At 45.7% G+C, this 23738-nt stretch overlaps 1 long non-coding RNA gene across 1 annotated transcript; it reads left to right on the forward strand.

Moving 5' to 3' along the window:
* Nucleotides 1-10563: 10563 nt before the first annotated feature.
* On the forward strand, nt 10564-13113 carry LOC129640746 (uncharacterized). Its single transcript, XR_008708945.1, has 2 exons — nt 10564-10903; nt 11944-13113. It is a non-coding gene; the product is annotated as an uncharacterized LOC129640746 (long non-coding RNA).
* The last annotated feature ends 10625 nt before the right edge of the window (nt 13114-23738 follow it).

A 23738-nucleotide genomic window follows, 5' to 3' on the forward strand; every position in this document is an offset into this window, starting at 1 on the left:
CTTTATAGCTTAGTCCACGTGCCCCAGTGACTCCTCCAGCCAGTGTTTCCCTTCTTGTGGGGCCCCCCGCCCATCCTCCACGTGGCACCTGCACAACCTCTTACAAGGTAATCCTGCTGGGGTCGATCCTGCCCACTAAGGCCAAAGCGCCCTGGCCGGCAGGGCCCACAACCATGCTAACAAAATGAAACACAACCCCAACACTTCGCTGGGTGAGGCCCAATCTGACGGGCCCAGCCCCCGGCTGCTCTCACCTCAGGCCACTCTGCTTCCAGGACATGGGCCGAGGCCAAGTTCTTCCTGGTCTTGGTCTTTGCCTTGGGGTTGCAACACTGAAAAAGTGCCCACAGGCGGGACCTTCTGTTACACAGCCTCGCGGATGGGGGCAGCCCCCCACTCAGGACCTGCCGAGAAGGGGGGCGCCCTATGGGGCAGCCCAGGCTTCCAGACCGAGACGCTGGAAAGCTCCTCCCTGGGGTGGTGGTGGAAGGTGGGTGAAGGCTGCTGAGACTGAGCTTACAAGGACACCGCCCCCTCCCCAGCCTCAAGTCCCTCAGGCCCTAAGTGAACAGACAGCTCTGTTCCCACTGGACGTGTGTGTCAGAGGAAACTCTGGAGAAGGCAGCATCACTCAGAACCTCTAGGGTTTTCCAAACATAATGTCCAACATGCAACCAAAGAAGCAAAAAAGGGTGTAACAACAAACAGGACCAAGAGAAAAAGAGCTGAACCAGATCCAGAGGTATCAGATGTATATCAGCATATCAGAGGTGTGCTAGAGGTATCAGGTGCAAATGTCACCTGTTCAAAAATATACTTGACAAAAGGAAAAATTTCTGAGAATCAAAACCAACTCTAGAACTTTACAATAACAGTGACTGAATTTAAGAACTCAGTCTCTGGGCTTAACATCAAAATGGACGTAGCTGAAGAGAGGATCAGTGAACTGAAGGATTGGTCAGGTAAAAATATATATAAGAGAGAGAGAAAAAAAGGATAGAATATATTGAAGGAGCCCCTTGTTAAACTACGTTGTTAAAAAGTATAAATGGGGACTCTCATGGTGGAGAAAAGACAGAAAGGGGAATAAGAAATGCCTCCAGGGGTTGAAACTGAAGAGCCTCTTAATGAAAGTGAAAGAGGACAGTGAAAAAGCTGGCATAAAACTCAACATTCAAAAAATGAAAATCATGGCATCCGGCCCCATCACTTCATGGCAAATAAATGGAGAAACAATGGAAACAGTGACAGACTTTATTTTCTTGGGCTCCAAAATTACTGCAGATGGTGAAATTAAGAGATGCTTGCTTCTTGGAAGGAAACCTATGACAAACCTAGACAGCATATTAAAAAGCAGAGACATTACTTTGCTGACAAAGGTTCACTGAGTCAAAGCTATGGTTTTTCCAGTAGTCATGTATGGACGTAAGAGTTGCCCCATGAAGAAGGCTGAATGCCGAAGAATCGATGCTTCTGAACTGGGGAGTTGGAGAAGACTCTTGAGAGCCCCTTGGACTGCCAGGAGAGCCAACAAGTCACTCCTAAAGCAAATCAGACCTGAATATTCACTGCAAAGACTGATGCCGAAGCTCCAATACTTTGGCCACCTGATGCGAAGAACTGACTCATTGGAAAAGAACCTGATGCTGGGGAAGGCTGAGGGCAGGAGGAGAAGGGGACAACAGAGGATGAGATGGTTGGATGGCATCACCGACTTGATGGTCATGAGCCTGAGCAAACTCCGGAGTTGGTGATGGACAGAGAAGCCTGGTGTGCTGCAGTCCATGGGGTCGCAACGGGGCAGATACTGAGCGACTGAACTGGCTGACAGGGACAGTGGCAAGATTTGGTTCAAGACTCAGACCACTGACTCAAAAATGAAAATCACCCATTGGTTTCAGCAGCTCTGTGGGTGCCTAAGGCTAGAAGAACATGTTCAAGCGCTCAGAGGAAAAATGGTGTGGCTTTTAATGGCACAGCAACACTGAGAGCTGACTTTCCAAGAACAAGGAAGTCAGAAAATAATGGACTGGCATCTGTAAAATGCTGAAAAACAAATAACCACCAACCTGGAATTCTATACCCAAGAAAAACACTCTTTGAAAATGAAAGCAAAATAAAGACTTTTAGGGCAAATGGAAATGAGGCAACTCATCACCCACACACATGCACTAAAAAAATATTAAGGCAGTGCTTTGGGAAAAAAAAAAAAAGTAGTCTCTGATGGAAATATAAAAAACAAGTAGAGACCAACAATGAGGTAACTGTGAGGGTAAATACTAACTTTACAAAACAATGATGTTAACGCCAAATATATATCTAACAGTTCAAAGTGTAACAGTGACAAGGAGGAAACAGTCGTGTCAGGGAGGCAGTAAAAGTACTAAGTTAGACTTCAATGTAAAACACACGCTGTGTCTCTGAATGTGCACCCAACAATCTGACAGAGGAGCACAGAACTAGAGAAACATTTCAAACTTCTAAAAGAAGGCAAGAGCAAAGAACACAGACTAGGTGGGACAAACAGAAAACACACAGCAACATGGTGTCTACACACTGAATATCAACATTATAAACAGAGCAAATACTCTCATTAAAAGATAAAGTGTCAAACTGATTCCAATGAAAACTACACACTATTCACAGAGCTACATGTTAAGATGGAATATCTTTTAGACAGGTGAACCTAAAAGATACCCAGGCCAACAAGGACAGAAAACCGATGTGGCAATATCACTGTCAAATAGTCTCTAAAAAAGAAGCATTTCTAGCGATAAAAAGAAGCATCTCATACTGATACAAGTTCAGTCTAGCAAGAAGATGAGGATTCTAAATTTGAATGTACCTAATAACATAACTTCAAAATATCAATACATAAAAACCAACAGAAATAGAAAAGGAGTAACAGCCGAGTTCATAATCCCAGTGGGAGACGTTAAAGACACATCTCTCGTGGAACTGGGCCCCCTGGTATGTAGTCACTTGCAGCCATGAAGTACCTGAAGTGTGGCTGCTCTACAATCAGATATGCTGCAGGCATGAAACACACACTGGATTTTAAAGACTTAGCGTGAAAAAAAGAACCTGAACTATTTCATTAGGTTTTATCATGTTGATGACACACGGAAATGATAATATTTGGGGTGTGTTAAAATAAAATATATTACAGGTAATTTCACCTACTTCTGCTTTTATTCAACGTGGCTACCGGAATCTGAATTACATGAGTGACAAGCCTGATCTGACTGATACACATGGAACATTGCATTCCCACTGATACATATTCAAGAGCCCAAGGAACATATAACAGAAAGAATATGTATTGAGCCATTAGGAAAGCTTGAATTATTTCAAAGGACTGAAATAATGCAGAGTATATTTAGGGATTGCAATGGGCTGACGGTTTATGGGCCCTCAAACTTCACCCAGCACGTGGTGATGATCTGAGGAGGCAGGCACTCTGGGAAGGGTCAGGCCAGGAGGGAATGGGCTCCTGTGCTGCGAGGACAGGGAGAAGCAGGAGGCAGTCTAGGAACCAGGAAACAGGCCTCACCAGATGTGGCACCTGCTGGTGATCTTGGGACTCCCCAGCCTCAGGACTCCAAGAAACAACTTTCTGTTGTTTATCAGCTAGTCTATGGGATTTATAACAGTAACCCCAAAAGCCTATGACGGGGCTCTTCATGGAATTAAGCTAGAAATCAAAAAAGGATCACTGGAAAAAGCTCCCCAAACATTGCGAAGTTAAATGACATACTGCTTGAAGAATTTCATGGATAATGATTTTGAAAAACACAATGAAAATGAGAAAATACTTTTCCATAAAAGATAATGAAAATCTGGCTTATTCAAACCTGTGGGACACAGCGACTGTGTCTAGAGGGTAACTTAAAGCCTTAAACACATACACTGGAAAAGAAGGAAGGCTAAAAATCAATTAAGCCTCTCTCCCAAGAAACCAGGGAAAAAACATAGCAAATGAAACACAACATAGATGGGGAAAAAAAGGAGCAGAAAACAAGGAAACAGAAAGCAAATATGAAGTTTTTTAAAAACAAAGCCAAAAGTTTGCTCTTTGAAAGAACTGATAAACCCCTAGAGAGACTTATTAAGAGAAAGAGACAAAGCTCAAATCACCAGCATCAGGGGTTTTTAAAAGGGGAAACAACACATCTTGCAGATAAGAAAAATATTATGAACCACAGTTCACTTACTAACTGGAGAGTCTGCTCGCCTCAATAACTTCCTAGCAGGAGGGAAATGCTTTACTGAAATAGACCCAAGAAGACATACAAAATCAGAAAATTTTATTTGCATGAAAAAAATTACATCTGAAATTAAAAGCCTCCCCACAATAAAACCAACTGGTTTTGCCAATCAACTCTTCCAAAATTCTAGGGAAGAAAACAGTCATCTCACAGGAATTCTTGCAGTAAACAAGGAACACTCTCCAACCTTGTTTTATAAGACTAGCATAACCTTGATACTAAATCCAACCAGGAAGAAGTACAAGAAAGTAAAATTACAGACTCTGAGTATAGATGAAATAATCCTAAATAAAACACTAAGAAATAAAGTCCAACTGAAGGAGAATACATTGAGATCAGGTTGGGGTCGTTTTAGAATCACAAAATTTTTTAAAAGTTAAATCACATAAAAGAAAAATAATCACATACAAGAAAAATTACCTGTTTCAAAATCTGCAGAAAATAAACAAGAAAATTTAATGTAATAATTTTAGTGCACGACTAAGAAAAAACTCTTAGTAAACTAACAGAGAAGAATTTACATATTTTGATTAAACTGTCTACAGAAAAGCTAATATCATGTGTGATGGTGAAATACTGAAAGCTTTTCCTCTGATAATGTGAAAGAGACAAGGATACTTATTCTCACTACTTCTGTTCACCAATGTACTGGAGATCCTAGTCCATACAATAAGGCAAGAAAAAGTAAAGGGTTATCACAGTTGCAAAGGGGAAAAAAGAACTTATTTGCAGACATAATTGTGTATACATAAATAAATACAATTAGAATGATTTGAAATATATGGATTTACCAAGTGAATATAGAAAAGTAAATTCTGTATCTATTAGGAATTTATAATGGCACTGAAAATATCAAGATATCTAATTAAACATTTGTAAGACATACAGCAAACTATAAACTTCTAAGATAAATTAAAGAAGATCTTAAAAAATGGAGAGCTATCTATATTGTGTTCACGGATTATAAGAACAACATAAAGACACACACACACAGAGTTAACCGTGTGAGGTGATGCGTATGTAAGGCAATCATTCCATGACATCTGTGGGCATCAAGTCATCACAATGTAGACTTTAAATACACATAAACTGTATCTGTCAATGACTCCTTAGTGAAGCTGGGGGTCTAAAATCAGGGCCTGGCACCTGGTAGTTGGCAGGCGTGGGAACCCAGGTTCACGTGCAGGCTGTACACACTCTTAATCACAGGTGAGACCTGAAGCAACCCAGCAACTCTCTATTTTTCTTTTTCTGTTTTGCTCTGTTCCCCTTGCCATTTGTGTTTAACCGATTCCCAGTATCGAGTGAGCAGTGTCAATGCAGCAATAACGTTTCCCCATCTAAGGCAGGAGCATGTAACACCAACAGACTTCCCATCGCCCCGAGATAACTGGGGTGCCCCATCACAACAGAAAGCAAAGAAACACGACAGTCCCCGCGAGAGAGCTGCCCCACGGCAGGGGGAACTAGGTCCACCAGACGTCCCAAGGGGACCCCCAGGGGCTTGGAGCCCAGGCTGGGCCCCTCAGCTTGAGGCCACACTTGCCTTTCCACCATTCTGGGGGTCCTGGCAGAAGAAAGCCAGGCCAAGGAAGGGGGAGGGTGTGGCCGGCCCGTGGGACTCAGGGCAGGACTGACTTGGGTCTGTGCTGGGCTCCACGTCCAGTCACCACCCTTGGAGTGTACAAAGCTCTTGGGATCATTGCAGGTTTTTGGCAAAAAGCAATGGAGCTGAAGTCACTTAGGATGGTTTTTTTTAAAAAAAATCCTCACTGAGGATTCCCTCAGTGCCAGCCTCGGCTCCTAGTGAGATGCAGACTCCTGGTCATCCATGGCTCTGCCCGCAGCCTGCCATGGCAAGGGGAGGCTACCGGACACTGGGTGCCAAATGGGGTTCTTCCCTCACTTTGAGTGAAGGGCTGCACCCCCCCAGGATGAACCCAGCTCAACCCTCCACCTCTGATGCTGAGGCGCCCATGTCTCCCACGACCGGAGGATCCAGCCTCTCCCGGGGCCTCCGTGTCACCGCACAAGCCTCGTCCATGCGGCCCCAGCAGACAGGGTGAGTCCTGTGCGGAGCCTCCCAGCTCGCTGGCCTCGCTGCCCACATCAGGCCCTTGTATGTCCACTGAATGAGTGGATGAGGGCCCCTCACAATGACGGTGATGGTGACGAGGAGGAGGAAGTGAAGCGGGCTGAGATCCAAGTGTCAGTCCCTGATTCAGCCATCTGTGTGTATGAACTCATTTAACCTCATGACAAGATTGTGTGTTGGGGTTGGGGGGTAGGGGGTGGGTCCTGCCACTGTTCTCACCTTGGAGCCAGCAAGTTCACTCTCGGTGTCCAGGGGTGGCTGCAGCCACTGGCCACAGACTGGACAGCTTTAACACAAATTCATTCCCCCCCCCCCCCAGTTCTGGAGTCAGAAACCTGTGATCAAGGTGTGGGCAGGGCTGAGCTCCCTCCAGAGGCTCCAGAGGAGGGTCCCTCTGGCCTGGTCCAGTCCTTGGGGGACGCCAGGCCTCCCTGGGCTTCTGGCCACATCACCCCGACCTCTGCGTCCATCTGCACAAACCTTCTCCCCTGGGTGGCTCTGTGCCTCAGATCACCCCCTCTTTTCTTCCAAGGACACCTGTCGTTGGATTTAGGGTCCACATGCATCCCGGGTGATCTGGTGCAGGGGTCAGGAACTTACTTCCATCTGCCGAGACCTTTCATCGGAATAAGGCCACCTCTGGAGGCTGCAGAAGGATGGATGGCTTTCGGAGCCACCACTCAGCCCAACATACTTGTCATGAAGCCACAGGGCAGAGCCTCACTGGGCTTGGTGAAGGGAGCTTCGAGGAAGCAGGGCCCAGTCCTGGGACTGCCTCAAGAAAACAGTTAGGATCAGGACACTCGGGCACAGAGACCAGATGGGCAGGGCTCGGAGGTGTGCTGGTGGGCGTGGGGCTCACCTGCAGGGAGCCTGGAGCCTGACATGACGGCCCAGGGCTGGGGGACACAGTGCATGATTTGGGAATGGACACATCCCAGCGCGGACGAGGGGAGGCAGGCCCAGGGGCTCAGGCCAGGGGAGCCCAGATCTTCCTGCTGCCCTCAAGGGGCAGGTCAGATGGGCACAGGAGGGAGCCGTGGTTTCAGCAACCTGGGTCGGAGTCCTGGTCTGCTGCTGTGTGGTCTCTGGTGAGTGACTCAGCCTCTCTGAGCCCACCGGAGAAGTGCTCGGTGGTGCCCGGGAAACAACGCATGCATTTTGGAACTGGGAGAAGAATCCTCGTCACTTATTGGTACAGCTCAATCTTTTCTGGAGGCCATAACCAATGTCTTTATGTTTGATGTTCATTTCAAAGTCAAGAAGTTTTTAAAAACATATGTGTGGCAAAGGATTTAATTGGACTTGGAAAGGCTCTTCTTTCTCCTTTATGAGCATGGCCATTTCATTATCATATGAGCAATAATGATATATGACTGAATATTCACATCACCAGTGAGAACTTCCCCAGTGCCAGACTCCAAGTTAAGTACTTTAGGATAACCCAGTGATGTAATGACTTGTTTCCCAGGTGGTTCAGCAGAAAAGAACCCGACAGCCAATGTAGGAGATGCAGGAGACCTGGGTTCAATTCCTGGGTTGGGAAGATCCCCTGGAGGAGGAAATGGCAACCCATTTCAGTATTCTTGCCTGAAAAATTCCACAGAGAGAGGATCTTAGGGGCTACAGGGCTCCAAAGAGTTTGACACGTATGAGCCACTGAACATGCACACGGTCGTGTAAATACTGTTGTTATCTCTGACAAATGGTGAAGCTTCGGTGTTGTTGATTAGTCATCAGATTTTGTCTGATTCTTTGTGACCCCACGGAGTAGACACTCCATGGAATTCTCTAGGCCAGAATACTGGAGTGGGTGGTGTTTCCCTTCTCCAGGGGATTTTTCTGACTCCCCACATATTGTAAGACTAAACTTGAGAATTCTTGTTTTTCTTTCATTTCAAACAGCCTTTGGGAATCTGAAAGGACAGTGTAGGTACTTTCAAGATGTCTTCTGCAAAACAAAGCCCTTTCAGCAAATGTGGTCATAATACCCAGGTGGGTGTCGCTGTTGTAAGTGTCACATATCAGCCAGAGGCAAATTCTGAGCTCTTCCTCTGGCAGAAACAAATTGACAAAATAAAGCAAGAAAGAGAGCTGGGAAAACAAACCACATCAACAAGTGGAAAAGCGTTCCTCATGAGACAAAGCTAGAGAAAAACCCAACATCCTTGTGGCCCAAAAACCCTCTTAGAAATGAATGTTCCATAAGGAAGAGACGAATCATGTCAAGTTCCAAGGAGAGGCAATGCCCATGGCCAGTGTAGCTTAGAGACGGCCTGACCACTCGATGAAGACACACACCAATGTAAACCCTTTGCAGACAGCAGTGACGGTCATCACCATAGTAAGTGTTTAGTCTGGGGACAACCTGCCCTGGGCGCCAATAAGTGAGCAGACCTGGTTCTCTTCCTCTGCCCCCACACCATTCACTCATAATGGCAGCTCAGGTGCTTTCGTGCCCTGCCTGCCTGTCTGGCTCATCCATGAGCTTGGACCACCTCCAGGGAAGGACTCCGCCTTCTCTTCTCTGTGTGCCATGAATCTGCACACAGTGGGCCTTCAGAACCTCAGGAGACTCACCCCACCCCCACTACAGCCAGACCCTCCCCAGGCATTAAAACAGCTGTGGAATCACTTTGGCCCAAGTCCTACTTACGGATCCTTGGAGCCCACTACAGCCTCTACGGCATGATTAATCAAGCCCTTTATACACAGATGCCTGCCTGTCAGATCTGAGCTTTGGATTCATGGTCAGCTCTGTCCCTCCCGTGGCAGCCAGGTGGGTCGCAATGCAGACAATGGAGCTCAGGAGCTGAGTGTCAAGGGAAGCATTGAAAGGACAGTGATGGATGCAGTCTGTTGCAAACTGAAGGAGGGTCCCTGCATGCCTCAGAAACGGCCTCTGGTGTGCAGGTGTCGAGAAGGGCCCCCACGGTGCAAAGGAAAGAGGGGTACTCGGGGGCAAAGGCTCTTGGCCTCTCCGGTAGCAGCTCCAGGTGGTAGCTCATGAACAGTGGACAGCCAATGTGGTCACATGAGCCTGACGCTTATTCCCTCACAAAGAAAGAGAAAGGGGGCAGGGTGTGGGAGTACCTGGAGGATGTGGTGGGTTGGATGGAGGGACGTATCCTTCCTCTCTCCAGTGAAAATCGCTTTTTTGAGTCTCAGAGCTGCGAGAAGGCAGTTACCAAGTCAGGTCCCCACAGTATCCGGTGTGGGCTGGGTGTCTTAGCCCCCGTCACATGGACAAGCCACCGTATGGCTTCCCTGAGTTCTAACAGCAGGATCGGGGGGTTTTGTCTAGGTACACACTTCCTTGCTCTAGCTGTGTTACCCCCTTCTCTGAGCCCCAGTTTTGTCCTCTAGAAAAAGGACATCGATTGCTACCTTAGCAGGTTGCTACCTTAATCCCATGAAGACTAATATGGTTGATACTACAATGAATAGCTGGCCTTAAGAGATACTGGGCTTCCCTGATAGCTCAGCTGGTAAAGGATTCTCCTGCCATGCATGAGACCCCGGTTTGATTCCTGGGTTGGGAATGCTGATCCGCTACACAAGGGACAGACTACCCACTGCAGTATTCTTGGGCTTCTCTTGTGGCTCAGCTGGTAAAGAATCTGCCTGCAATGCGGGAAACCTGGGTTCAATCCCTGGACTGGGAAGATCCCCTGGAGAAGGGAAAGGCTACCCACTCCAGTATTCTGGCCTGCAGAATTCCATGGACTGTATAGCCCACAGGGTCGCCAAGAGGTGGGCACGACTGAGGGACTTTCACTTCACTTTCAAGAGATATGACCTGAATCCGGATTAAACTGGAGTCTCCCAGTGTCACCTGGCATTTCTTCCCTGAAGCCAGCCAAAACCCACACAGGTGCATTTCCAGGGTCTTCACGTAGCCAGCTGGACAGAAAACCCAGCGTAGTCCAAACAAGCTGACAGTCAAGCAGGAGAGGACTCACGGGCAGACGGCTTCCCTCCGGTCTCAGGTGGAGCCCCGGGACCACAGCAGGAACCGGCGCTCTCAACCCCTGGGCTCAGCAGCGCCCTCCTTCTCAGGCCAGCGGCTCTGCCCTAACGGGCGCAAGAAGGTCACCAACTGCCCCAGGTGAACTCACACCCCCTCCCACTGCTGCAGCCTGACCTCACAGGCCCCCACCCCTTCCGGCAGAGCCAGCCCTCCTCTTCCTTTGAATCCAGCTTGAGGCCTGGTCCTGGGTCCCGATTGGTCAGTGCCAATCATGGTGCCCAGGGATGGAGCACACTGATTGGCCAGGTCCAGGTCATGTGACCATACTCGCCAAGACACGTGTGAGCTGCTCACGCTCTGTCAGGGATGGAGAGAGTGCAATGCCCCCAGAGCAGGGCTGAGAGTCCGGTCACTCTGTCCGTGTGTTCAGTGTCCTGGGACATGCCTGCACATCATCTCTACACACCACTTTGTCTCCTCTGCAGACCAAATATTCATGACACACCTTTTCCCTTCCCAAGCGCTGTTTCACGCACTGACATTCAAGGGAGCAAGACCTCCTTTTGGAAGGTAGGTTTGGAGATCCTCTCTTAAACTCTGGGCTTGTTCCTTGTATCGTGTTAGAATAGTTTATTCAGTCTAAAAACCCTCACTGAGCACCACGACATGCTGCTTTGCCTATTCAGGATTCTTAGCTGTTCTGAGTAGAGGGCATGGCCTAGGGGCCTCCCAAAGGGAATGAATTTTGTCCAAGGAAGTACCTGAGAGGCTGAATCACTGAATCACTTTGCTGTAAACCTTAAACAAATTGTAAATCAACAATACCTCAATTTAAAGAAAAGATATTCCCTCATCAAAAATGGTTCGAAATTTTGTCAAGTTTTTCCTTCAATTGTTGGTTTTTACTATGTGTCTAATTGATTTGGTGCTGTCTTTTGAGGTAGGGATCCAACTAACTTTCCCACATGGACACCAAATTGTCCCAATGGGACGATTCCTTTGTCCTTTCTCCTGGAAATATCCTTTCTGCGTTTACACATTAAGAAGCTTCTTTTAAAAATGCCAAGTATCAAGAACTTCAGATCTTTGGAAATTTGTACAGCACCCCAGAAGCATGTTTCCGTTTCTGTGTCTTCTCTTCACACTTCACCATTGCCTGTTTCTAGTATACACAAGTACCCTCAGAGGGTTCTCTGTAGTGAACCATGTATGTTTCTGTGAGGACAGAGGATGTGAGCAGAGAGGAGGGACTGGGTGACCCTAGTGACCATGTAACCATGCTCAGCAACCCCAATATTAAGTCTGGCTGAGACTTCCTAAGGCAAGGTCTGTGTTTCTCCCTCTTGCTGTCTGGATATGCAAAATGATGTTGGTGGATTGGGACTTGGGTCCCTGGGTCCAGCAGTGTAGAGATATACCCATAGCCTGCTTTTCCATTATATTTTCCTCCTGTGGGCTCTGCTGAGCTGGTGTGGAGATATTTCTGCTAAAGGCTTGCGAGGTAGTCAATCCTTCTGCTTCTCATACCCTGCCCTGTCTGTACTTCTGTCATTTTTTTAAATATAGCTAATTTTCAATGTTGTTAGCCCTTGTGTCATTCTGACTCTCAGGCACCTGTGGTTTAATAGACCTCCAAGTCCCAAGAGCTCTTTGCCTGGTGGAGACCTGGAGAACTCAGGGAGCAGCACCACATCACACTGAAGCCCGGACCAGAGAGAAGGTTCTTGCCAGGAAGGCTCCATCCCTGCTGGGGGTGGGGGGTGGGGCGGTTCGGGGTTCACATCTGATTGTACATCCCCCGGGCCTTCGGTGCAGGCCCCACTCTGAGATCTGGAAAGGAGGTGGCTTCCCTCCCTGACACAGAACTAGTATATTTTTTTGTCCTCGTCATTGTCCAGTCCCATTTGGCTCCCAGGCTCTACACTTGACCCTCACCCACAGGATCAGAAGAGCCCAGTTCTAGAGGAGTTTCATACAAGGAGAGGCTCCCGGAGACACTCCAATGCCCGGGCCTAAATAAGCATTTCCTTGGAGTTTCACAGCCCTGGGAGGAGATACTGGGTTTGTGTCCATTTTACAGTTGAATATGTTGAGCCTCAGATCATTGTGTGATTTGCCCTGGGTCACTCTGCAGGTCAGTGTAAGGTGGGATTTGAATCCAGACTCTATGTCTTGGAGCCTGTGATTGTACAGGTGTTTCTGCTCATCGGTAAAATTTATTTCATGTTGTTTTTTTTTTGATGCATTTGTATATGGTACTGTTCTGTTCTCTCTCTGATGGCTCATATCCTGCTACATTGCTGAGTTTATTAGTTTTAATACTTGTTACTTGGTGGAGTTTTTATGGTTTCATATAAATTCTGTCATAATCGAATAGTGGCAGTGTAACTTCATTTGTTCCAATGGGGATGCTTTTATTTCCTTTTCTTGCCTAGTTATTCTGGGTAGGACACTTCCACTACTATGTTGAACAAGATTGGTGAGAGTGGGCATCCTTGTACTATTCCTGATCTTTTAGGAAAATCTTTCACCTCTTTACCACTGACTTGGATGTTAGCTGTGGGCTTGTCTTATATACCCTTTAGGATGTTCCATGTTTAACCACTGTATTGAGAGATTGTACCAAAATTGATGTTACACTTTGTTGAAAGCTTTTTCTGCAATTATTGAGAAGATCACATGATTTCATTCTTAATTTTGCTCATATTGTGTATCACAGTGATTGATGTGCAAATACTAAATCATGCTTGCAGGCACAGAATAAATTCCATTTGATCATAGTGTATGATTCTTTTTAATGTGTCTTCAATTTGGTTTGCTAATATTCTTTTGAGGATTTTTACATCCGTGTACACCCGGGTCAGGGTTCTCTGGTGGTTCATATGGTAAAGAATCTGCCTGCAATGCGGGAGACCAGGGTTTGGCCCCTGGGTCAGGAAGAGCCCCTTGAGAAAGGAATAGCTACACACTCCAATATTCTTGCCAGGAAAATTCTGTGGACAGAGGACCTGGTGGGCTACAGTCCATGGGTCACGAATAACTGGACATGACTGAGTGACTCACACTTACAAGAGTGCTTCTTGACATTCTTAATATCTAAATTTAAGATTTTATCTCAGTCAAAAATTACAGCCTCAGGCAAAAATGTCAAAAGTCCAAGAGTCCTTAGAAGTAAATGAGGATACGGCATAACAGATGAAAGCAAGAAGGACTCCACATAATGTACTTTTCATAAGAATTTTAGGCCTTCAGAGGAATTCTCACTGAACTGAATTAAAATGCAAGCTTTAGTTTAAAATGGAAACCTTTTTTGGTATTATGTTTCTATGTTGAGACTGAAATGTTGTTATTTATGTGTGAGATATTAAGCAATACTGTGTAGCTATTAAAATCATATTTTCAAAACCTTTAATGACATTTATAAGCACTTATAGTGGAAAAATAGCTAGGAATAGACGATGATCCCATATAGCTTTAGACGACAGTACAAAAGTGTTGAATGATAGTTTTCAGATTGTATTTATTAATTTTTAATTGAAGGATAACTGCTTTACATTGTTTGGTTTGTTTTCCTCATACAACAACACGAATAGGCCATAAGTATATTATCCACTCTTTGGTGAGCCTGCCTCCCACTTCCCGCCATCCCACCCTCTAGGTCGTCACAGAGGACAATGCTGGGCTCCCCATGTTATATAGCAACTTCCCACTAGCTAGCTATTTTACATATGGTAGTAGGTGATGTTTCAGTGCTACTCTCTCAATTCATCCCACCCTCTCCTTCTCCAGCTGAGTTCACAAGTCCTTCCTCTACATCTGTGTATCTATTTCTGCCCTTCAAATATTCACCAGTACCATTTTACAAGATTCCATGTGTATGCATTCGTATACTATATTTGTTTTTCTCTTTCTGACTTACTTCACTCTGTATCACAGTTTCTAGGTTCATCTACCTCAGTTAAACTGACTCGTATTGTTCCTTTTCGTGGCTGAGTAATAGTCCATTGTGTATATGTTCCACGACTTCTTTATACATTGTTCTCTTGATAGATATTAGGTTGCTTCCATGCCCTGGCTATTTTAAATAGTGCTGCAGTGGACATTGGGGTGCATGTGTCTTTTTAGAGGTATGGTTTTCTCCGGCTATATGGCCAGTAGGGGATTGTTGCATCATATGGTAGCTTTATTCCTACTTTTTAAAGAAACCTACATTCCCTCTCCATAGTGGCTGTATCCATTTACATGTCTACCAACAGTGCAAGAGGGTTCCCTTTCTTCCATGTCCTGTCCAGCATTTATTATTTGTAGAATTGTTGATGATGGCCATTCTGACTGGTGTGAGGTGATACCTCATGTAGTTTTGATTAGCGTTTCATTAGTAATGAGTGATGTGGAGCATCTTCGCCTGTGTTTGGTGGCCTTCTTAATGTCGTCTTTGGATAAATTTGTTCATGTCTTCTGGTCACTTTTCAGTTGGTTGCTTTTTATCTGATATTAGGCTCGATGATCTACTTGTGTACTTTGTAGATAATCCTTTGTCAATTGCTTCATTTACAATTACTTTCTCCTATTCTGAGGGTTGTCCTTTCATCTTGTTTATAGTTTTCTTTGCTGCTTATATACTTTGAAGTTTCTCTAGATGCCATTTATTTTTATTTTTATTTCAGTCATTCTCGGAGGTCTTGCTGTGATAAATGACAAAGAGTGTTCTGCCTATGTTTTCCTCTAAGAATTTTATAGTTTCTGGCCTTACTTTTGGTCTTTAACCCATTGTGAATTATTTTTGTGTATAGTATGAAGAAGCGTTCTAATTTCATTCTTCTACATGTAGTTGTCCAGTTTCCCAGCACCACTTACTGAAGAGGCTCTCTTTTCTGTCCTTTTTCCATTGTACATTCTTGCCTCCCTTGTCAAAGAAAAGATGCCTATAGGGGTGTGGGTTTATCTCTCAGCTTTGTGTCTTGTTCCATTGCCCTCTGTTTCTGCTTTTGTGCCTGTACCATAGTGTCTTGATAGTATAGTCTGAAGTCAGAAGGTTGATTCCTCCAGTTCCACCTTTCTTTCCAAGATTGCTTTGGCCCTTCTGGGTCTTTTTTCCCCCCATATAAATTGTAAAATTGTTCGTCCTAGTTCTTTAAAAAAAAAAAAAGTCATTGGTTGTTTGATAGGGATGAATTGAATCTTCAGATTGCTTTGGGTAGTATAGTCATTTTCACAACATTGATTTCTTTCAAGTCAAGAACAAGGCATATCTTTCTATCTGTTTGTTTCAACTTGGCTATCTTTCATCATACAGCCTGTCTTTCTGCATACATGTGTTTTGTCTGTTTAGGTAACTTTAATCCTAGCTATTGGGGAAGAAAAATGGAAACCCACTCCAGTACTCTTGCCTGGAAAATCCCATGTACAAGGAGCCTGATAGGCTACAGTCCATGAGGTCCCGAAGAGTCGGACACGACTGAGCGACTTCACTTTCACATTTCACTTTGATGCATTGGAGAAGGAAATAGCAACCCACTCCAGTGTTCTTGCCTGGAGAATCCCAGGGATGGGGGAGCCTGGTGGGCTCCCATCTATGGGGTCGCACAGAGTCGGACGTGACTGACGTGACTTAGCAGCAGCAGCATTCCTAGCTATGCTATTCTTCTTGTTGCAGTGGGGAATGGCACTTTTTTCTTAGTTTCTCTTTCTGATTTTTCTTGTTGTGCTGTAAGTCTGCAAAGGATTTCTGTGTATTAATTTTGTATCCTGGGCTTTACTAAATTCATTGATTAGCTCTAGTAATTTTCTGGTTCTACCTATAGGGTCTTCTATGAATAGAAACAGGTCATCTGCAATCAATGACAGATGGACTTCTTCTTTTCCAATATGCGTTCTTTCTCGTTTTCTTCTCTGATTGCTGTGTCTATGACTTTAAAAACTCTATTGATTAATAGAAATAGAGTGGGCACCATGATCTTGATGTTGATCTTAGAGGAAATGCTTACATTTTGACACCATTAAGAATAATGTTTGCTGAGAGATTTTCCTATATGACCTTTCTTATGTTGAGGTAGGTATCTTCCATGCCCATTTATGGAGTGCTTTTTAAACTGGTATTTAGTTTTGTCAAAACCTTTCTCTGCATCGATCAAGATTATCGTATGCTTTTTATCTTTCAGTTTGTCAATATAGTGTATCACATTGATTGATTTGCAGATAGCGAAGAATCTTTGAATCCCTGGGATAAACCCCACTTGAACTTGGTGTATGATCCTTTTCATGTGTTTTTGTTTGGTTTTTGCTACAATTTTCCCCAGGATTTTTGCGTTGATGTTCATCAGTGATGTTAGCCTGTAACTTTCTTTTCTGTGTGGCATTTCTGCTTCCTTTTGGTTCATGGTGATGGTGGCCTCGCAGAATGAGTTGGGAATGCTCCTCCCTCCACATTTTTCTGGAACAGTTTGACCAGCATAGGTATTATCACATCTCTACCATTTGAGAGCATTCATCTGTGAAGTCCCAGGCATTTCTTTGTTGGAGACTTTTGATCCCAGTTAGTAGTGCTTGTGATTGATCTGTTCATAGTTAGAGCTTGTGACTGGTGTTGGTGCTTGACTTATTCATATTTTCTCTTTCTTCCTGGTTCAGTCTTAGAAGATTGTACTTTTCTAAGAATTTGTCCATTTGTTCCAGGTTATCCATTTTATTGTCATGCAGTTGTTTCTAATTGTCTCTTATGATCCTTTCTCTTTCTGTGTTGTCTGTTGAAACGTCTCCTTTTTCATTTCGAGTTCATTTGAGTGGGTTGCCTTTTATGGGGTCACATAGAGTTGGACACGACTGAAGCGACTTAGCAGCAGCAGCAGCATATAAGGCTCAGCGACCCCGAGCTTTCCCAGATGTGGGATTTTTAGTGCTAAAACCAGGACAGCCCCGGGCAAACCAGGATCCTGGTCACCCTAGTTCTGTGTATCGTCTTCCTCAATCCTGAATGCTCCCCCTTGTCTGTCCCGCCCCGTGTTTACTATCCAATACTCCTCATCCTCCGTTTCTGCTTGCACATCACTTCTGCTGCCCCCAGGGAGTGGTTTATTCGTCCTGTCTAGGAGCTCTGGGGCTTCCCAGGAGGCACTGAACAGAAAGTGAAAGTGTTAGTCGCTCAGTCATGTCCTGACTCTTTTGCGACCCCATGGACTGCAGCCCGCCAGGCTCCTCTGTCCATGGAAATCCCAGGCGAGAATACTGGTACCTATGCCCTCCTCCAGGAGATCTTCCTGACCTGGGGATAGAACCCAGGTCTCCCGCATTGCAGGTGAAATCTTTACCATCTGAGTCACCAGGGGTGCTAGTGGAAAAGAACCCGCTGCCAGTTCAGGAGACCCAAGAGATGTGGGTTCGGTCCCTGGGTCTGGAGAAGGAAATGGCAACCCACTCCAGTATTCTTGTCTGGAGAATCCCATCCATAGAGGAGCCTGGCGGGCTACAGTCCAAGGGGTCTCAAAGAGCCAAACATGACCGAGTGACTTAGCACAAATGCTCAGGCTCTCCTGGCAGTGACCACTGTGTTCTAACAGCTTCTCTGTCTCTCTTCAAGTTATAAACTCATTAAAGACTGAGGCAGTTTTTTTTTTTTCCTTCTACCTATAATCTCAGAGCCTAGCAGAGATTCTGGTGCACAGTAGGTGTGCAATGAAGTTTTATTGATTTAATGACTATCAGTATCAACATATCAAGTGTCATCTATTTCATATCACTACGTGGGATGTTATGGACTGAATGTTTGGGTCCCTTCCAAAACTCATATGTTGAAGTCTTAACCCCCAGAGCAGCTGTATTTGGACGTGGAGCCTTTAGGGAAATACATGAGTGTGTGCTAAGTCGCTCAGTCGTCTCCAACTCTCTGCGACCACATGGACTGTAGCCTGCCATGCTCCTCTGTCCATGGGATTTTCCAGACAAGGATACTGGAGTGGGTTGCCATTTCCTCCTCCAGGGGATCTTCCTGACTCAGGGATCAAGCCTGTGTCCCAATGCAGGGGGCCTGGGTTTGATCCCTGGTCAGCAAACTAGATTGTACCTGCCGCAACTAAGCCCTGGTGTGAGTAAATAAATTTTTTTAAAAATTCAAGTAACACTAAATTCAACACTATACTTTAAAAACAGCATGTGCAGATTGAGCCTATTCCTGTTACAGTCACTCTATCTATGCAGCTCTCTATCCATCCTTCTATCTGTATTTGTTATAATGGTGTTCACCAACTGTGGATATTTATAGTATTTCTGTGATCATAAAGTCAGGATGATTTGAACTTAGGTAAAAAAAAAAAAGAAGTGGAGAAGGAAATGGCAACCCACCCAGTGTTTTTACCTGGAGAATCCCAGGGACGGGGGAGCCTGGTGGGCTACCGTCTATGGGGTCGCCCAGTCGGACACAACTGAAGCGACTTAGCAGCAGCAGCAGCAAGGAAAAAAAAAAAAAAGGAGAGACACCAAGAGACGGCTCTTTCTCCCCCTCCCTCCATCCCCCTCACTTTTTCCCCCTGCAGAGTCACCTAGGAAAGACCGTGTGAGCACACACTGAAAAGGAGCTCCCAAAGGGAGCTCTCAGCAGACGTCCACCCTGTCAACACTGGGTCTCAGGCTTCCAGCCTCCAGAGTGGTGAGAAAACAAATTTCTGTAGTCAAAGCCACCAGCCTATGGTATTTTGTTATGGTGCACCCAGCGCGATAACACAGGGGTCGTACCCAGTTCATATAACCATGCTGTGACGATTGATGGGTGTGGTCATACAGACACCCTCCTGAGTCAGAGAGCTGCTTTCTATTCCAAAACCGTTCCAATAATACTTCCCATCCCACTTTAAAAACATAAGTGTTCAACATGACAAGATTGACAAACCTATTTTTCTATCATTCGGCTTTACTTCTGCAAACAAGTATCTTAGAATAGTAACTTCTGGGACTGGAAATGGTTACATGAATAGGTGGTTCAGTTTCAAATGGATGACTAATATTTTTTGCAGCTAAGTAGCATTTTCTGTTTTCCAATGATACTTTAAAGCCCATTTATGTTACTGAGTATGCATAATTAATTCCTCCTTTGGAAATGTCTTTGTTTTCTCCACTGAGCTGGTGATTCTTCCTCGTCCCACTCAAATCCTACCACTCCCCTCCCACCCCTGGCCACACTTGTCATCCCGTTCCCTGCCTCAAAGCCTGACATCTACAAGCTGCAGCCCCCAGGCTTTGCTGTTCTCAGTGCCTCTTTCTCGGCTCTTGACCAAAGGGAAGCACTTTGAGTAGAAGAAGAGTGTGAAGAGAGGAGTGTGAAGGGCGGGGAGAGAGAGGGGTGGGTCTTCCCCCTCCCTCCCTCCCTGCCAGAGCCTGGTCTCCACCATGGGTGCCTTCCTCTGTCATATAGCACCCACGCTGGGCGGCCCCTCTCCTATGACCACAGCTCTGGATGGGTTCTAGGAATAGCACACCCTTTCTCTTTTGTTTCTCCAGGCCCAAGGATGATGGAAGCTTCTGCTGTTAATAGTTCCCAGTGGCTTCTCCATTCATCTTGATTCTCTTTACCTTGCCCACAGTGTGAGTTAAGGGTTGAGTTGTAACCCCCGCCCCCAATTCCTATGTTGAAGTTCTAACCCCCAAGACCTCAGAAAGTGACTGTCTTAGGAGAGTGTCTTCAAAAAGGTAATTAAAGTTAAACAAAGTCATACAGGTGGACCCTAATCCAATCTGACTTGTGTCCATATAATAAGAGGCCCAGGTGGCACTAGTGGGAAAGAACCCGCTTGCCAATGCAGGAGACATAAGAGATGTGGGTTCGATCCCTGGGTCTGGAAGATCACCTTGGAGGAGGGCATGGCAACCCACTCAAGTGTTCTTGCCTGGAGAATCCCATGGACAGAGGAGCCTGGCGGGCTACAGTCCATGGGGTGCCAAAGAGTCGGACATGACTGAGCAACTTAGCATATACACAGTAAGAGAAGATTAGGACATCGGCGAGCAGAGAAGGAAGACAGTCTGTGGGCAAGGCAGCCGTCTGCAAGCCAAAGAGAGAGGCCTCAAAAGAAACCAACCCTGCCCACATCTTAATCTTGGACTTCCCAGCCTCCAGAAAATAAATATCTGTTGTTTTTAAGCCACTCATCAATTGTGGTGGTGGCTTAGTCACTCAGTCGTGTCCAACTCTTTGTGACCCTGTGGGCTGTAGCCCACCAGGCTCCTCTGTCCATGGGATTTCCCAGGCAAGAATACTGGAGTGGGTTTCCATTTCCTTCTCCAGGGCATCTTCCTAACCCAGGGATCAAATCCAAGTCTCCTGCATTGCATACTGTTTCTTTACCTCTGAGACATCAGGGAGGCCCACTTATCAATGGCACTTTTGTTACAGCAGCCTAAACGGGCTAAGGTTCTGTTACAGCAGCCCCAGCAAACTATGACACCATGGTCAATCGTCCCATCACTAAACCACTTGTGGAGCCCTGGGGATGTGCTGGTTATATCCTTCTCGGACCTGGTCTCACACAGCCAACCTCACCAAGGACACTTATCATATGTCCCTTTATCCACTCCACGGTGTCTATCATCACATTCCTAAGTTTGTAAATATGTCAACGTTTGTGTTGTGAATGCCTGTTCCTGAAATACTGCAGGACTTACTTTCACAATAAGGTTCCTAAGCTGTTTCTAAGCGAGGAGCCAAGTGACATCCAAGTCTCTGTGTGGAGCATCTTGTCGTTTTTGGAAAACTCTTTTCACATTTTTTACATCAGCTGCTGCTGGAAGGCCTGGGGTGATGACTGAAGTCCAGAGAGCTTTTGGAGATGCTGTGTGAGAGTTTTTGTTGCTGCTTCAGTGGCTGGGAGACCCAGTGGCTGGTGAGGAAGCTGAGCAAGGTGAGCTGGAACATGTAGGGAGGCCCTGGGTTCTGCATGTAAGGAGATCTAGGGAGGAAGAAAAGATACCGCTACAGTGAGAGTTGTTAGAACAGCAGGAAAAGCTATCTAATTCAACTTATTGAAGGAATATAAAGGGCTTCCCTAGTGGCTCAGTGGTAAAGGATCCACCTGCCAAGCAGGAGATGTGGGTTTAATTCCTGGGTTGGGAAAATCCCTGGGAGAAAGGAATGGCATTGCACTCCAGTATTCTTGCCCGGAGAATTCCATGGACAGAGAGGCTGGTTGGCCAAAGGCGGACACAACCTAGTTACTGACCAACGACAAAGTAGTGTAAAACAATTTTATAAAATCATAGGACGGGATGGGATTTATTGAGATGTCCCAGTTTTACCACCTTCCCCCTCATTCACCCCTCAACTATTGAGTCACTCCTAATAAATACATTTCTTTGTCTCCAAAGCACTTTCACAACCATATTTCATTTGAGCCTCAAGGAAACTGTGTGAGGTAGCTAGGGAGGTATTAATGTCTCCATTTTACAAATAAATGAAACTAAAGAGCAGGTAGTTGAAATGCCAGCATTCAAGAAGCTAAAAAGTGTTAGAGCTGGGCCTGGAGACTCGTGATCCTCAGACCAGGTGGGTATTGCTAGAGTTCCCATCGTTTACCCTCCCTGCTAATCTGGGCATGCACACTAAAGACTGATGTCGCACGTGGACATTCCATCCAAAACTCACAGCGAGGAAGGACTTCTCAACATCTGGCCGTGAGCAGAAAAGGCAGAGAAAGGGAGAGAGTGAGAGAAAGACCTCATACGAGCTGAGTTTACAGGGAGCAGGAAGGGGCACACGCATTCTTATCTCAGCCCCGACTGGGCAGAGCAACACAGGAGAGCAAGCAGATGTACAGAGGCTGAGCCTCTCCGAACATTGTCCCCCTCCCGACTCCATATTCAGCTGGCAGGCCCCAGGAGTTAGGTCATCCGTTACCTCCCTCTAATGCTCTGATGGATATGTTTGCAACACACAGGGTTTCCATTAATCTGGGGAAAGTCCTACCTTAGGCTTTCACTGAATCTGAAATTGCTTCAGCCATGACTGCTGTCTCCAGTGAACTGGGTCCCTCTTCTTCCACAGAGATGCGCCACACAGGCTGCTCTCGCCTGCACCCTCCACCTGCCTATCTCTCTCTCTATGTATCTTTAAATTGGAGGATAATTGCCTTACAATGGTGTGGTGCTCTCTGCCGTACATCAATATTAATCAGCCATAATGATATATATGTATATATCCCCTTACCCTCTTGAGCCTCCCTCGCCCCACATTCCACCTCTCTAGGTCATCACAGAGCTCCAGGATGGGCTCCCTGTGCTCTATAGCAGCCTCCCACATGTTACGAGCATACATGGGGCTTCCTTGGTGGTTCAAATGGTGAAGAATCTGCCTGCAATGAAGGAGACTCAGGTTTGATCCCTGGATTGGGAAGATCTCCTGGAGATGGGAATGGCAACCCACTCCAGTACTTTTGCCTGGGAAATCCCATGGACAGAGGAGCCTGGCGGGCTGTAGTCCATGGGGTCTCAAAGAGTCAGACACATCTGAGTGACTCTGAGAGTGAGTAAGTGTATATACATCAATGCTACCTTCTCAATTTGTCCTAGCCTCTCCTTCCCCCGCCGTGTCCACAAGTCCATTCCCTACATCTGCATCTCCATTTCTTCTCTGTAAATAGGTTCATCAGTACTGTTTTCCTAGATTCTGTATATATGTGTGGTGCATGCATCCTGAGTCACTTTGGTCGTGACTTTGGTCATATAGACCCCATAGACTGTAGCCTGCCATAATGCATATCATACATGCATTAATATACAATATTTGTTTTGCTCTTTCTGACTTACTCACCTGCTCTCTTTACTCCTTCTCTACATCTATCCATGGAGGCCCACCTTCTCCAAGAAGCTTGAGTGTTTCAACCCTCAGGGATTTTTGTCTCAGCTGCATTCCTGAAGCCATTATCATACAGACCCCCAAACTCAGCACTGAACATATGCTCTTCAGGACTAGTTCTCTGATGAGATGTCAGCCCCTGGAGAATCAAGCTGGAATCCCACATCCTACTGAATCTATGCTCCTGCTAGTAGATCCATGCATGTTAGCTGTGACTTTTCTGGGAAAGAGTAGGCAAAACTAGGGTTAAACACAGCCAGTCATTGGAATCCAAGAGGAAAGGGGAAAGGAGTGGGAATTAATTGTCTTCCCGTGTTGGAAGTTTTCGCTGTTGTTTCAAGATCCATGTACAGTCAGCATATTCATGTTGCTCTAGGATTAGCACAAGGTAAAAGAACAAACAGAAGCCTTCCTTTGTGCTATTTTAGGAACAAGGAAAATAAAATAATACCTTCGAAATGGAGGAACAGCCTAGCTTTCTGTCACACAAGAATGGGCTCATAACACCTCGGCTGCAACCGTTTCAAATGGAATCCTATTACGGTGCAGAGTATATTTATCAGTGTATTT

The sequence above is a fragment of the Bubalus kerabau genome, unplaced genomic scaffold (assembly GCF_029407905.1).
Source record: "Bubalus kerabau isolate K-KA32 ecotype Philippines breed swamp buffalo unplaced genomic scaffold, PCC_UOA_SB_1v2 scaffold_40, whole genome shotgun sequence".
Taxonomy (NCBI): domain Eukaryota; kingdom Metazoa; phylum Chordata; class Mammalia; order Artiodactyla; family Bovidae; genus Bubalus; species Bubalus kerabau.